Source organism: Zea mays, chromosome 2 (assembly GCF_902167145.1).
Source record: "Zea mays cultivar B73 chromosome 2, Zm-B73-REFERENCE-NAM-5.0, whole genome shotgun sequence".
Taxonomy (NCBI): Eukaryota; Viridiplantae; Streptophyta; class Magnoliopsida; order Poales; family Poaceae; genus Zea; species Zea mays.
This window is the reverse complement of record NC_050097.1, coordinates 84,275,296-84,287,184: the sequence shown is the minus strand read 5'-3', so window position 1 is coordinate 84,287,184 and position 11,889 is coordinate 84,275,296.

Genomic DNA, 11,889 nt, shown 5'->3' with positions numbered 1-11,889 from the left:
GGCACCTTGAGTGTCGGTGTCTGTTCATTGCGGTTGGCGGGGCCTGAACATGTATGTATTTTGGCGTGAAGCCGTGTTTTTTCCTCATTTCGAGCACTAGGACTCGTCTGTCGGCTAGCTGAACCGCTTAACCAAGTGTGAGTTGCCTCGTGCGAAGGTGACGAGTGAGGTATCCGTATCCCGGAGGCATAGGAGTCCCTCGGCTCGGTCGACCTTGCCGCCCGAGGCTTCTCTTGCTTAGTTAAAGAAACCCTCGGCCGCTCTGCGATGAGCCGGAGCCAGAGGTAGCGGTGCCAGCACGGACAGAGGCAGAGTTGGCTCGAAAAGAAGCTTCGTCAACCGGAGCCTGGCCGGGCTGTCCACTGGTCGGACCAGCGTCGGAGTCGGGTTGCCGAAGCCATGAGTCGGGCTGACGTCCTCGGGGGACAGCTGGCTGAGGCTACGAAGCGGCCGGTTGAGCCGTCTGCTCGGGCCGGGTTCCCGAAGGAGACCCTAGCGGCGATGGCCCAGGCGTGGTGCCGACAGGTTCCGTCGAGGTGGAGATCCTCCGACCGTGTCGCCGTCCGAGGCTTGGTCGGATTCCACCAAAGGTGGAGTCGACGCCGAGGGTGCTGCTGCTCCCCCACTGATGTCTGATCCTGCAAGAACAGTTTATCTGTAGTGTGCGTATGTTTTTTGGCGGCCGCCGAGGCCCAAACATATCGTCGTCGTGTTGTAGAGCTGCATTTCTTTTCCCCTTGTTTCAAGTATCAGGACTTGTTTGTCGGTAACAGAATTGTTTGTCCGAGCGAGAGTTACTTTTCACGGAAGGTGATGAGTGAGGTATCTGTATCCCGGAGGCGTAGGAGTCCCTCGGCTCGGTCGGCCTTGCCGCTTACGTGTACTCTTACTCGTCCGTAGGATTCTGTTATCGATATAGTCGAGAAGGCACGAAAAATCGTTTCGGCAGAAAAGTTTTCGAGCATTAAGACTTGTTCGGTCAGCGGAATCGCTTATCCGAGCGTGAGTTACTTATCGCAGAAGGTGATGAGTGAGGTATCCGTATCCCGGAGGCGTAGGAGTCCCTCGGCTCGGTCGGCCTTGCCTGCTTACGTGTACTCCGTCATTTTCAGGATCCCACTTTCGAAGTAGTCGAAAAGCACGAAAGATGTTCTGGCAGAAAGATTTTTTCCGAGGAAAATTTTGACGTAGAGGGGGTGCCCCCCTTCTAGCCCCCGAGGGAGGGTCGGGCTTTGCCGAGGCAAGGCTGACCCTTCCTTGATGGTTAGACTTTGTTGGCGTATGTAAACGAGGTGTATGAACGACTTGAAAACATCTTAAGGGTAGAAGCGACGTAGCTGTCGGATGTTCCAAGAGTTGCTGTAGACCTCGCCTTGACTGTTGGCCAGCTTGTACGTTCCGGGCTTCAAAATCTTGGCGATGATAAATGGCCCTTCCTAGGGAGACGTGAGCTTGTGGCGCCCTCGGGCGTCTTGTCGTAGCCGAAGCACCAAGTCGCCCACCTGGAGGTCTCGAGACCGAACCCCTCGGGCGTGGTAGTGTCGCAGGGACTGCTGATACCGCGCCGAGTGTAGTAAGGCCATGTCCCGAGCCTCTTCCAGCTGGTCCAGTGAGTCTTCTCGGTTGGTTCGGTTGCTTCGGTCGTCGTACGCCCTCGTCCTCGGGGAACCGTATTCTACGTCTGTGGGCAAGATGGCCTCGGCCCCATAGACTAGAAAGAACGGCGTGAAGCCCGTGGCTCGGCTCGGCGTTGTCCTCAGACTCTAGACCACCGAAGGGAGTTCCTTCATCCATCGCCTGCCGAACTTGTTGAGGTCGTTGTAGATCCACGGCTTGAGTCCTTGCAGAATCATGCCGTTGGCACGCTCTACTTGCCCATTCGTCATGGGGTGAGCTACGGCGACCCAGTCCACTCGGATGTGGCGATCCTCGCAGAAGTCCAGGAACTTTCTGCCGGTGAACTGGGTGCCGTTGTCGGTGATGATGGAGTTCGGGACCCCAAAGCGATGGATGATGTTGGTGAAGAACGCCACCGCCTGTTCGGACCTGATGCTGTTTAGGGGTCGGACCTTGATTCACTTGGAGAATTTGTCGATAGCGACTAGCAGGTGCGTGTAGCCCCCAGATGCCTTCTGCAAGGGACCGACGAGGTTCGGACCCCACACAGCGAACGGCCAGGTGATGGGTATTGTTTGCAGAGCCTGAGCGGGCAGGTGGGTCTGCTTTGCGTAGAATTGATACCCTTGGCAGGTGCGTACAATCCTAGTGGCGTCGGACACCGCGGTTGGCCAGTAGAAACCCTGTCGGAAGGCATTTCCAACGAGGGCTCGAGGTGCTGTGTGGTGACTGCAAGCCCCCGAGTGTATTTCTTGTAATAACTCCTGACCTTCGGCATTGGATATGCATCGCTGGAGGATGCCTGAGGGGCTGCGGTGGTAGAGCTCCTTCCCGTCTCCCAGCAAGACGAACGTCTTGGCGTGCCGCGCCAGTCACCGAGCTTCGGCTCTGTCGAGGGGTAGCTCTCCTCGGTGGAGATATTGCAGGTATGGGGTCTGCCAGTTTCGATTAGGCGTGACCCCATTCCGCTCTTCCTCGACGCGTAATGCCTCACCCTCGGGGGCCGAGGGTGCCTCGGGCTGAGCCGAGGGCACCACGGGCAGAGCCGAGACCTTCTCGGGCTCAGACGTGTCATCGGTCTTGACTGAGGGTTGATATAGGTCTCGGGAGAAGACGTCCGGAGGGACTGTTGTCCGCCCCGAGGCTATCTTAGCCAGCTCATCCGCAGTCTCGTTGTATCGTCGGGCGATGTGGTTGAGCTCGAGTCCGAAGAACTTGTTCTCCAGGCACCGAACCTCATCGCAGTAGGCTTCCATCTTCGGGTCGCGGCAATGGGAGTTCTTCATGACTTGGTCGATGACAAGCTGCGAGTCGCCACGAGCGTCGAGGCGTCGGACCCCTAGCTCGATGGCGATGCGCAACCCGTTAACCAGAGCCTCATACTCGGCCACATTGTTGGACGCCGGGAAATGGAAGCGCAGCACGTAGCGGAGGTGCTTCCCGAGGGGCGAGATGAAGAGCAGGCCCGCGCCCGCTCCTGTTTTCATCAATGACCCGTCAAAAAACATGATCCAGAGTTCCGGTTGGATCGGAGCTGTTGGAAGCTGGGTGTTGACCCATTCAGCCACAAAGTCCGCCAAGACTTGGGACTTGATGGCCTTCCGAGGGGCGAACGAGATTGTCTCGCCCATGATCTCCACCGCCCACTTTGCAATCCTACCCGAGGCCTCTCGGCACTGGATGATCTCCCCCAGGGGAAGGATGACACCACAGTCACCGGATGAGACTCGAAGTAGTGTCGCAACTTTCGTCGCGTCAGAATTACCGCGTATAGTAGCTTCTGGATTTGCGGGTAGCGGATTTTGGTCTCGGACAGTACTTCACTGATGAAGTAGACCGACCTCGGGGACGTCTTCCGGCTAGCGCCCCCGAGGCTGCTTGTCCTTTCGGAAGATAGCCTCGACCGCCTCCTGACCAGAGGCGAACTTGGTGGCGATGTCCATCAGCTCGCTCGCCCTGGTGGGAGTCTTGCGACCCAGCTTGCTCACCAGGTCGCGACAAGTGGTACCGGCGAGGAACGCGCCGATGACATCCGAGTCGGTGATGTTGGGCAGCTCGGTGCGCTGCTTCGAAAATCGCCGGATGTAGTCCCACAGGGGCTCTCTCGGCTGCTGGCGGCAGCTTCGGAGATCCCAGGAGTTCTCAGGGCGCACGTATGTGCCCTGGAAGTTGCCGGCGAAAGCTTTGACCAGGTCGTCCCAGTTGGAGATCTGCGCAGGAGGCTGATGCTCCAGCCAGGCTCGGGCGGCGTCGGAGAGGAACATGGGAAGGTTGCGGATGATGAGGTTGTCATCGTCCATCCCACCCAACTGGCAGGCCAGCCGATAGTCCGCGAGCCACAGTTCCGGCTTTGACTCCCCCGAGTACTTGGTGATGGTAGTCGGGGTTCGGAACCGGGTCGGGAACGACGCCCGTCGTATGGCCCGGCTGAAAGCTCGCGGACCGGGTGGTTCGGGCGAGGGGCTCCGATCCTCCCCGCTGTCGTAGCGTCCCCATGCCTGGGGTGGTAGCCTCGGCACACCTTCTCGTCGAGGTGGGCTCGACAGTCGTGGCGGTGGTGCTCGTTGCCGAGGCGACCCAGGGCCGCAGGCGTTGAGTTCCGCGTGCGTCCGGTGTGGACCGAGGCTTCCCGCATGAATCGGGAAGTCGCGGTGCGATGCTCCGGGGGGTACCCCTGCCTTTGGGAGGCAGAGCTCTCGGCCCGTCGGACCGCGACATCTTCCAGGAGATTCTTGAGCTCTCCCTGGATACGCCGCCCTTCGGTGGTGGATGGTTCCGGCATCGCTCGGAGTAGTATCGCTGCTGCAGCCAGGTTCTGGCCGACCCCACTAGAAGCCGGGGGCAGCCTCGCCCTGGCATCGTCGGCGATGCGGTGCTGGACGTCCTGGGCCAGATGACGCGCTTCTCCGGCCGGTGCTCAGCCTGCCCACTCCTGCCCGATATTTTGCCGAAGTTGCACAAGTTGTCCTGCTTCCTCGTCGAGCCTAGCCTGTACCTCGTGGATTTTCTCGAGCTGTGCGTCCTGGCCCCCCGCAGGGACTGGGACCACAACTAGCTCCCGAAGGATGTCAACGCGAGGCGCAGGCCTAGGGGGATCACCATCCTCCGGCATACCAAGATGGTTGCCTTCATCGAGACCCCCTAGATCGACGTGGAAGCATTCGCGACTTGGGCCACAGTCCTCGTCGCCGAGGCTGTGGCTGCTATCGGAGCAATCAGAGAGGCAGTAGTCACATGCGGTCATGAAGTCCCACATGGCGCTGGGGTTATCGAGCCCGGAGAAATCCCAACCAGAGTCGGGCTCGTCATCTTCCTCAGAACCCAGGGGCCCGTAGGTCGAGATGGCCGTCAGCCGGTCCCAGGGTGACCGCATATGATACCCCGGAGGGTTTGGACATGCCTTTATGAAAGCGTCCACCGAAGCGGGTCGCTTGGTGGGTCGCAGCTGAATCTAAAAGGCATGGGATGGGAAACGGACGGTACCTCTTGATCGACGGGTGGTGACGAAGTCGCGTCGAGGACGGACTGCACCGTTGTCTCAGGTACGAGGCTGACGCCCAAGAAGTCCTTCGCGAGCGTGCTGGCGTCGTCCGTCTGCTTGGAGTTGGCGTGTTGCGGGGAAACGACGCTCGTCTTCATCTCAGACGCGAGGTCAACGCTCGACGTGTCCCCCGTTGGGGCGCCGACACCGTCGACTCGCTCGACAGCCGACGAGGTGCCGCCTCCTGCTTGGCCATGCCTGCCCCGCCTCCTCCTCTGTCGGCGGGGAAGGTGACGGGACAGACCCGGATGTTGCTCTTCCGCCACGTGGGGAAGACGTCGTCGATTCCGCCGCCGGCGGGCGGGCTGACGACCGCCATTGTTGTTGTCACGCGACAGATGAAGGAGTATCATGTCGTAGCTGCCGTCGAGGGACTTAAACTCAAGACTTCCGAAACGAAGCATCGTCCCGGGTTGGAGAGGTTGCTGGAGACTGAAAGCATCTAGGCCCCTGGTTGGTTTTAGTGATTAATGACAATGTAATATTATATGTGACTAACGTGTGTTTTGCAGAGACAAATGGTAAGTTAGGTCGCATGACAGGTAGAAGTACTACAACGGTGAAAACAATCACTAAGATAAGAACTCGAAGCGACGGCTAAAACGACGAAACAAAAGGTGAAGGTCTACGGAGTCCGAGTGTCAAGGAGATGTTGACACTCGCGATTTAGTTAGGTCTTTTATTCTCTTTTAGCCGTACTATAAAGAGGGGTTGTCAATGAGTAGTTTGACCAAGAGAGTTCTAGTGTAGTATTGGTGCACAATCACACTCATATACAGTGCTAGGTGTCACTCTATAACTCACACACAAGTTAGAGCGAAAACCGATTTGAAAATCAGCTGAAAAACAAGAGTTAGTGTTTCTGGCCTTGGGGCACCGGACTGTCCGGTGTGCACCGGACTGTCCGATGCACCCTCTGCCAGGTGGGGCCAGGCTGGTCCGCGGCAGAGGCTTTCCCTCCGTAGAAACCCGAGAGTGCAGGTTTGGGAGTTGAATTTTAGTGGTGCAACGGACATCGCACCGGACTGTCCGGTGTGCACCGGACAGTGAACTGTTCACTGTCCGATGTGCCATGAGTCCAACGGCTAGCTGTCAGAACTAGCCGTTGGAAACGACCGTTGGCGCACCGGTGGCGCACCGGACTGTCCGGTGCGCCATTGCGCAGTGAGATGCCTGTAACGGCTAGTTGGTGGGTGAGGGCTATTTATACCCCCTCCACCCACCATATTCAATGTCTTGCACTCCACATTTATTCCAGCACATTGCTAGAGCATTGCAAGCACCAAAAGCCTAGTGAGGAGATTAGAGAATCATAATCCGCGTTTGTTCCTCATTAGCGCTAGTGAGAGCCACCTAGAGCACACACCACTTGCATTAGGCTTCTCTTGGTCAAGCGAAAGTCTACGGCTTGTTACTCTTGGTGATCGGCATCACCTAGACGGCTTGGTGGCGTTGGGAGCTCGGTGATCACCGTGAAGATCTTGTTGGTGACCCGACTCAAGTTTGTAAGCGGTCTCGAGGGATCCACCGCGCCAGAGTGGCAAAGGATCATCTCGTAGTGAGCACTTGGTTCTTGCGAGGACCAAGGGGGAGCGATACCCTTGAGCGGGTGCTCCAACGAGGACTAGTGGAGAGTGCCGACTCTTCGATACCTCGGGAAAAAATTGGAGGAGTCTTCTAAACCTTGCTTTACATTCCGCACTTAATTCAAGCACTTTACATTGTGTATTTGTTTAGCAAGTATTTGAAGTATTGTCTTAGCATTGTTGCATTTCTAGTATTATATTCTTAGTGCTAATTGTTGGGGTGAAGTTGGGCTCTTGCTTAGTCTTTAATTAGTGTTGATTTTTAGAAAAGCCCAATTCACCCCCCCTCTTGGGCATCGTGATCCTTTCAATTGGTATCAAAGCCTTGTTGCTCATAGATTAGCTTAACCGCTAGAGTTACGATGTCCGGTGGGGATGGACCTCCTCCCGTTTTTGATGGTGACGATTTTCCTTATTGGGAAATTCGTATGGAAGCATACTTAGAGGCTATAGACATTGGTGTCTATAAAGCTGCCACACAAGGATTCCCCGAACCTAGAGATCCCACAAATCTTGTAGGTGATGAGTTCAATTATGAGAAATGGAATGCTAAGGCCAAAAACACCCTTTTTAGAGGCCTTTGCAAAGATGTGTTCAATAGAGTAAGAAATCATAAAAATGCTCATGACTTGTGGATGGACATTTGTGCTCTACACGAAGGAACTAGAAGTGAACGTGGGGAAAGATATCACATAGCCATGCGAAAGTTAAATTCTTTTGAAATGCTTACTAATGAAAATGCAAATGCTATGTACTCACGACTTAATATTCTTGTAGAGGAAGTTAATGGATTGGGGCTTACTCAAATCTCACAACCGGATGTTGTGAGGAAGATTCTCAGTGTCCTCCCAATAGATAAATATGGACACATTGTCACTGTGCTACATCAAATGGATCTTTCAGTTACCACACCTACATAAATTTTGGGAAAGATCAATGCCCATGAAATGTACATGCACATCAACGACAAAGAAGAATCATCTTCCAAAAGAAAGGATTTGGCTCTCAAAGCAAATCATGAAAGAAAAGGAAAAGCAAAAATACAAGTTGAGGAAGAATCCTCAAGTGATGATGACCTTGATGCAAACATTGCCTTGATGGTAAGGAAGACCACCAAGATGTTGAAGAAGCTAAATAGAGAAGGCATCAAATTTGATTCAAGGAAGAAGAAATTCTTTTCCAACAAAAGAAAGCCCATTTCTGAGATGGACTGCTACAACTGTGGTGAGCTCGGTCATCTTGCTCATCAATGCAACAAGCCCAAGAAGAATAAGTTCAAGGGCAAGAAAGAAGATGACAGCGATGATGAAAAGAAGGAAAAGAAATTCTTCAAGAGGAAGGATGGGAAGCAAAAGAGGTTCCACAAGAAGAAGAATGGAAAGGCATATATTGTTGGCGACTAGCTCACCGACATCGAATTATCAAGTGGGTCTTCTTCAAGTGAAGAAGAGAATGATGAAAAGTTGCTGCCATCGCCGGGGACTTCTCTTCACCACCACCATCGCCATCATCGACTTCTCATCTATGCCTCATGGCTAGGGGTGAACGGAAGGTACAAAATGATATTAATATTGCTGATGATAGTGATAGTGATAGTGATGAGGAATTTGCTTCACCTTCATATGATGAGTTAGCTGACTTGCTTAAAGAATATACTCAAATCATTAGAAAGTCAAAAGCTAAATGTGATAGGTTGAAAAATGAAAATGAATCTTTAAATGCCAAATATGACATAGTTATAAAGGCTAGTGATGAAATAAAAGAAGAGAATAAAACTATGTCATCAACTATAAATGAGCTCACAAACTCCCTAAAAGATGCTAAGGAAAAATATGACAAATTAAATGAAGCTAATAGGGAGTTGCAAAATAGACTAGTAAAGATCAAGGAAGACTATACTCAAATTAAATTTGATCATGACAATCTTCTTGTTGAAAATGAACTTTTATCTTGCAAAACACATGAGGCTATTAACCCTGTTGTTAAGTTTGATGTAGCAACCTCATGTGATGATTTGAGTCAAGAAGAGCAAACTAGTCTACATGCTGAATTGACTGAAAAAGTTGAAGTCCTGACTTTAGACAACCAAAAATTGAAGAATTATTTGACTGATGCAACTACTAGAGGAAAGGTTGCTATTGAGAACAATGATTTCAACAATGAGTTGGCAGTGGATAATCAAAGGCTTAAAATGAGGTCAAGAAACTAAAAAGTGAAAATGAACATCTTGCAACAAGTGTGCAAAAGTTCAACAAGGGTCAATATCTCCAAAATGAGCTGCTTATGAACACTGTTATGAAAAACAACAAGAGTGGTATTGGATACAATGCTTTTGTGCAAAAGAAAGCTACCACTCAATACAAGCCAAAGCAGACTCACAAGCCTATCAAATGCTTTGAGTGTGGAAATGAAGGTCACTTTGCCCACAATTGCAAAGCCAAACCACCAACTCCCTTGCCTAAGCACTCAAGACCATTTGCTTTCAATGCTCACTATGTTCTAAGAAAGGTTGCAAATGGAAAGGTTAAGGTTACATTCCTAGGTCCACCAAACAAGAGTAGACCTAGACAAATCTGGGTGGCAAAGTCCTTAATTGAGAGAGTCACTGGTCCTATGCAATATAGGGCCCTCAAAACTCAAGCTTGAATTGTCTGTGAATGTAGGTGAACTACAAGATCGGTGGGAGCCATTGGGTTATTGACAGTGGATGCACACAACATATGACAGGCAACCCACGGATGTTCACCTCACTAGATGAGAATGTTGATGGTCAAGATAAAATCACATTTGGAGACAATTCAAAAGGAAAAGTGCAAGGACTTGGCAAGGTGGCAATTTCAAATGATTTATCAATATCAAATGTTCTCTTAGTTGCACCTTTGAGCTTCAATTTATTATCAGTGGGTCAACTTTGTGATCTTGGACTTCAATGCTTATTCACTCCAACAGAGGTTATTGTAACAAAGATGGATGATGAATCAATGGTATTCAAGGGATTTAGATACAACAACCTCTACTTAGTGGATTTCACTTCAGAAGATGCAGACTTAAGAACTTGCCTCTTCACCAAAGCTTCTCTTGGATGGCTTTGGCATAGGAGGCTTGCACATGTTGGGATGAGCACACTCAAGAAGGTATTAAAGAAAGATATGGTTAGAGGATTAAAGGATGTGGTGTTTGAAAAAGACAAGCCATGCAGTGCATGTCAAGCTGGAAAGCAAGTTGCTAATACACATCCCACTAAAGCTTTCATGTCAACATCAAGGCCACTGGAACTACTTCATATGGATTTATTTGGACCTACAAATTATGTCAGTGCAGGTGGCAACCTCTACTGTCTAGTGATTGTTGATGCCTTCTCAAGATACACTTGGGTGTTCTTTCTCCATGACAAATCTGAAGTTGCATCTATATTCAAGAAGTTTGCCAAGAAAGCACAAAATGAATTTGATTGCAAGATTAAGAAGATTAGAAGTGACAATGGCAAAGAATTTGACAACACCAACATTCATGAGTACTGTGATGAAATTGGGATCAAGCATGAAGTATCTGCCACATACACACCTCAACAAAATGGAGTTGTTGAAAGGAAAAATAGGACCTTGATCACTCTTGCAAGAACAATGATTGATGAGTATAACACATCGGAGAGGTTTTGGGCCGAAGCTGTCAACACTGCTTGTTATGCATCAAACAGGCTATTTCCTCACCGGCTACTTGCGAAGACTCCTTATGAACTGCTAAATGGGAAAAAGCCAGACGTCTCCTTCTTCCGGGTGTTTGGGTGCAAATGCTACATCTACAAGAAACGCCATCACCTAGGGAAGTTTCAAAGACGTTGTGATATTGGTTTTCTTTTGGGTTATTCATTAAAGTCCAAAGCATATCGAGTATTCAACCATGCCACTTGCGTGGTAGAAGAAACATATGATGTGGAATTTGATGAGACTAATGGCTCCCAAGGAGCACTTGAAAATCTTGATGATGTAGGTGATGAGCCACTTAGGGAAGCAATGAAGAACATGCCTATTGGAGCTATCAAACCAAAAGAAGATGAAGAAGAGGTGCAAATCATTGACATGCCTTCTTCATCAAATGTACCACAAGATGATGAAAAAGATGAGAGGCATGCAAATGAAGATACATTTGTCTCTCATGAACAAGCAAGGGTACAAGCCGAAGATGTTGATGCTCCTGGATCCTCTTCCCAAGTGGTTGACAGAAGAAACTCATCACTACTTCAAGCTCATCCTCAAAACCAAATCATCGGGAGTCCTTCACAAGGGGTTATTACTCGATCACATAGACATGTTTCTTTTATTGAACATCACTCTTTTGTTTCTTGTGTTGAGCCTACTTGTATAGATGAGGCGCTACAGGATCCGGACTGGGTGAATGCCATGCATGAAGAACTTAACAACTTCACCCGTAACGAAGTTTGGACCCTGGAGAAGCCCCCACAAGATGCAAGAATCATTGGAACAAAGTGGGTGTTCAGAAACAAACAAGATGATCAAGGTGTGATTGTAAGAAACAAGGCAAGACTTGTCGCAAAGGGATTCTCTCAAGTTGAAGGCTTAGATTTTGGAGAGACCTTTGCACCGGTTGCTCGACTGGAAGCCATCCGTATCCTACTTGCATATGCATCATGCTATGATATAAAACTTTACCAAATGGATGTAAAAAGTGCATTTTTAAATGGCTTCATAAATGAACTTGTATATGTTGAGCAACCGCCTGGATTTGAAGACCCTAGATATCCTAACCATGCTTACAGGTTGTCCAAGGCGCTTTATGGGCTAAAGCAAGCTCCAAGGGCTTGGTATGAGCGTCTTCGCGACTTCCTCATCGAAAAGGGCTTCAAGATCGGGACCGTCGACACAACTCTCTTCACAAAGAAACATAACAGTGATATTTTCATTTGTCAAGTATATGTTGATGATATAATCTTTGGCTCGACAAATGACTATCATTGCAAGGAATTTGGTGAGTTGATGTCGAAGGAGTTCGAGATGTCAATGATTGGTGAGCTAACATAATTCCTCGGCTTTCAAGTCAAGCAAATGAAAGATGGTAACTTTCTCTCACAAGAGAAGTATACCAAAGACTTGTTGAAAAGGTTCAACATGGAGAAGTGCAAACCAA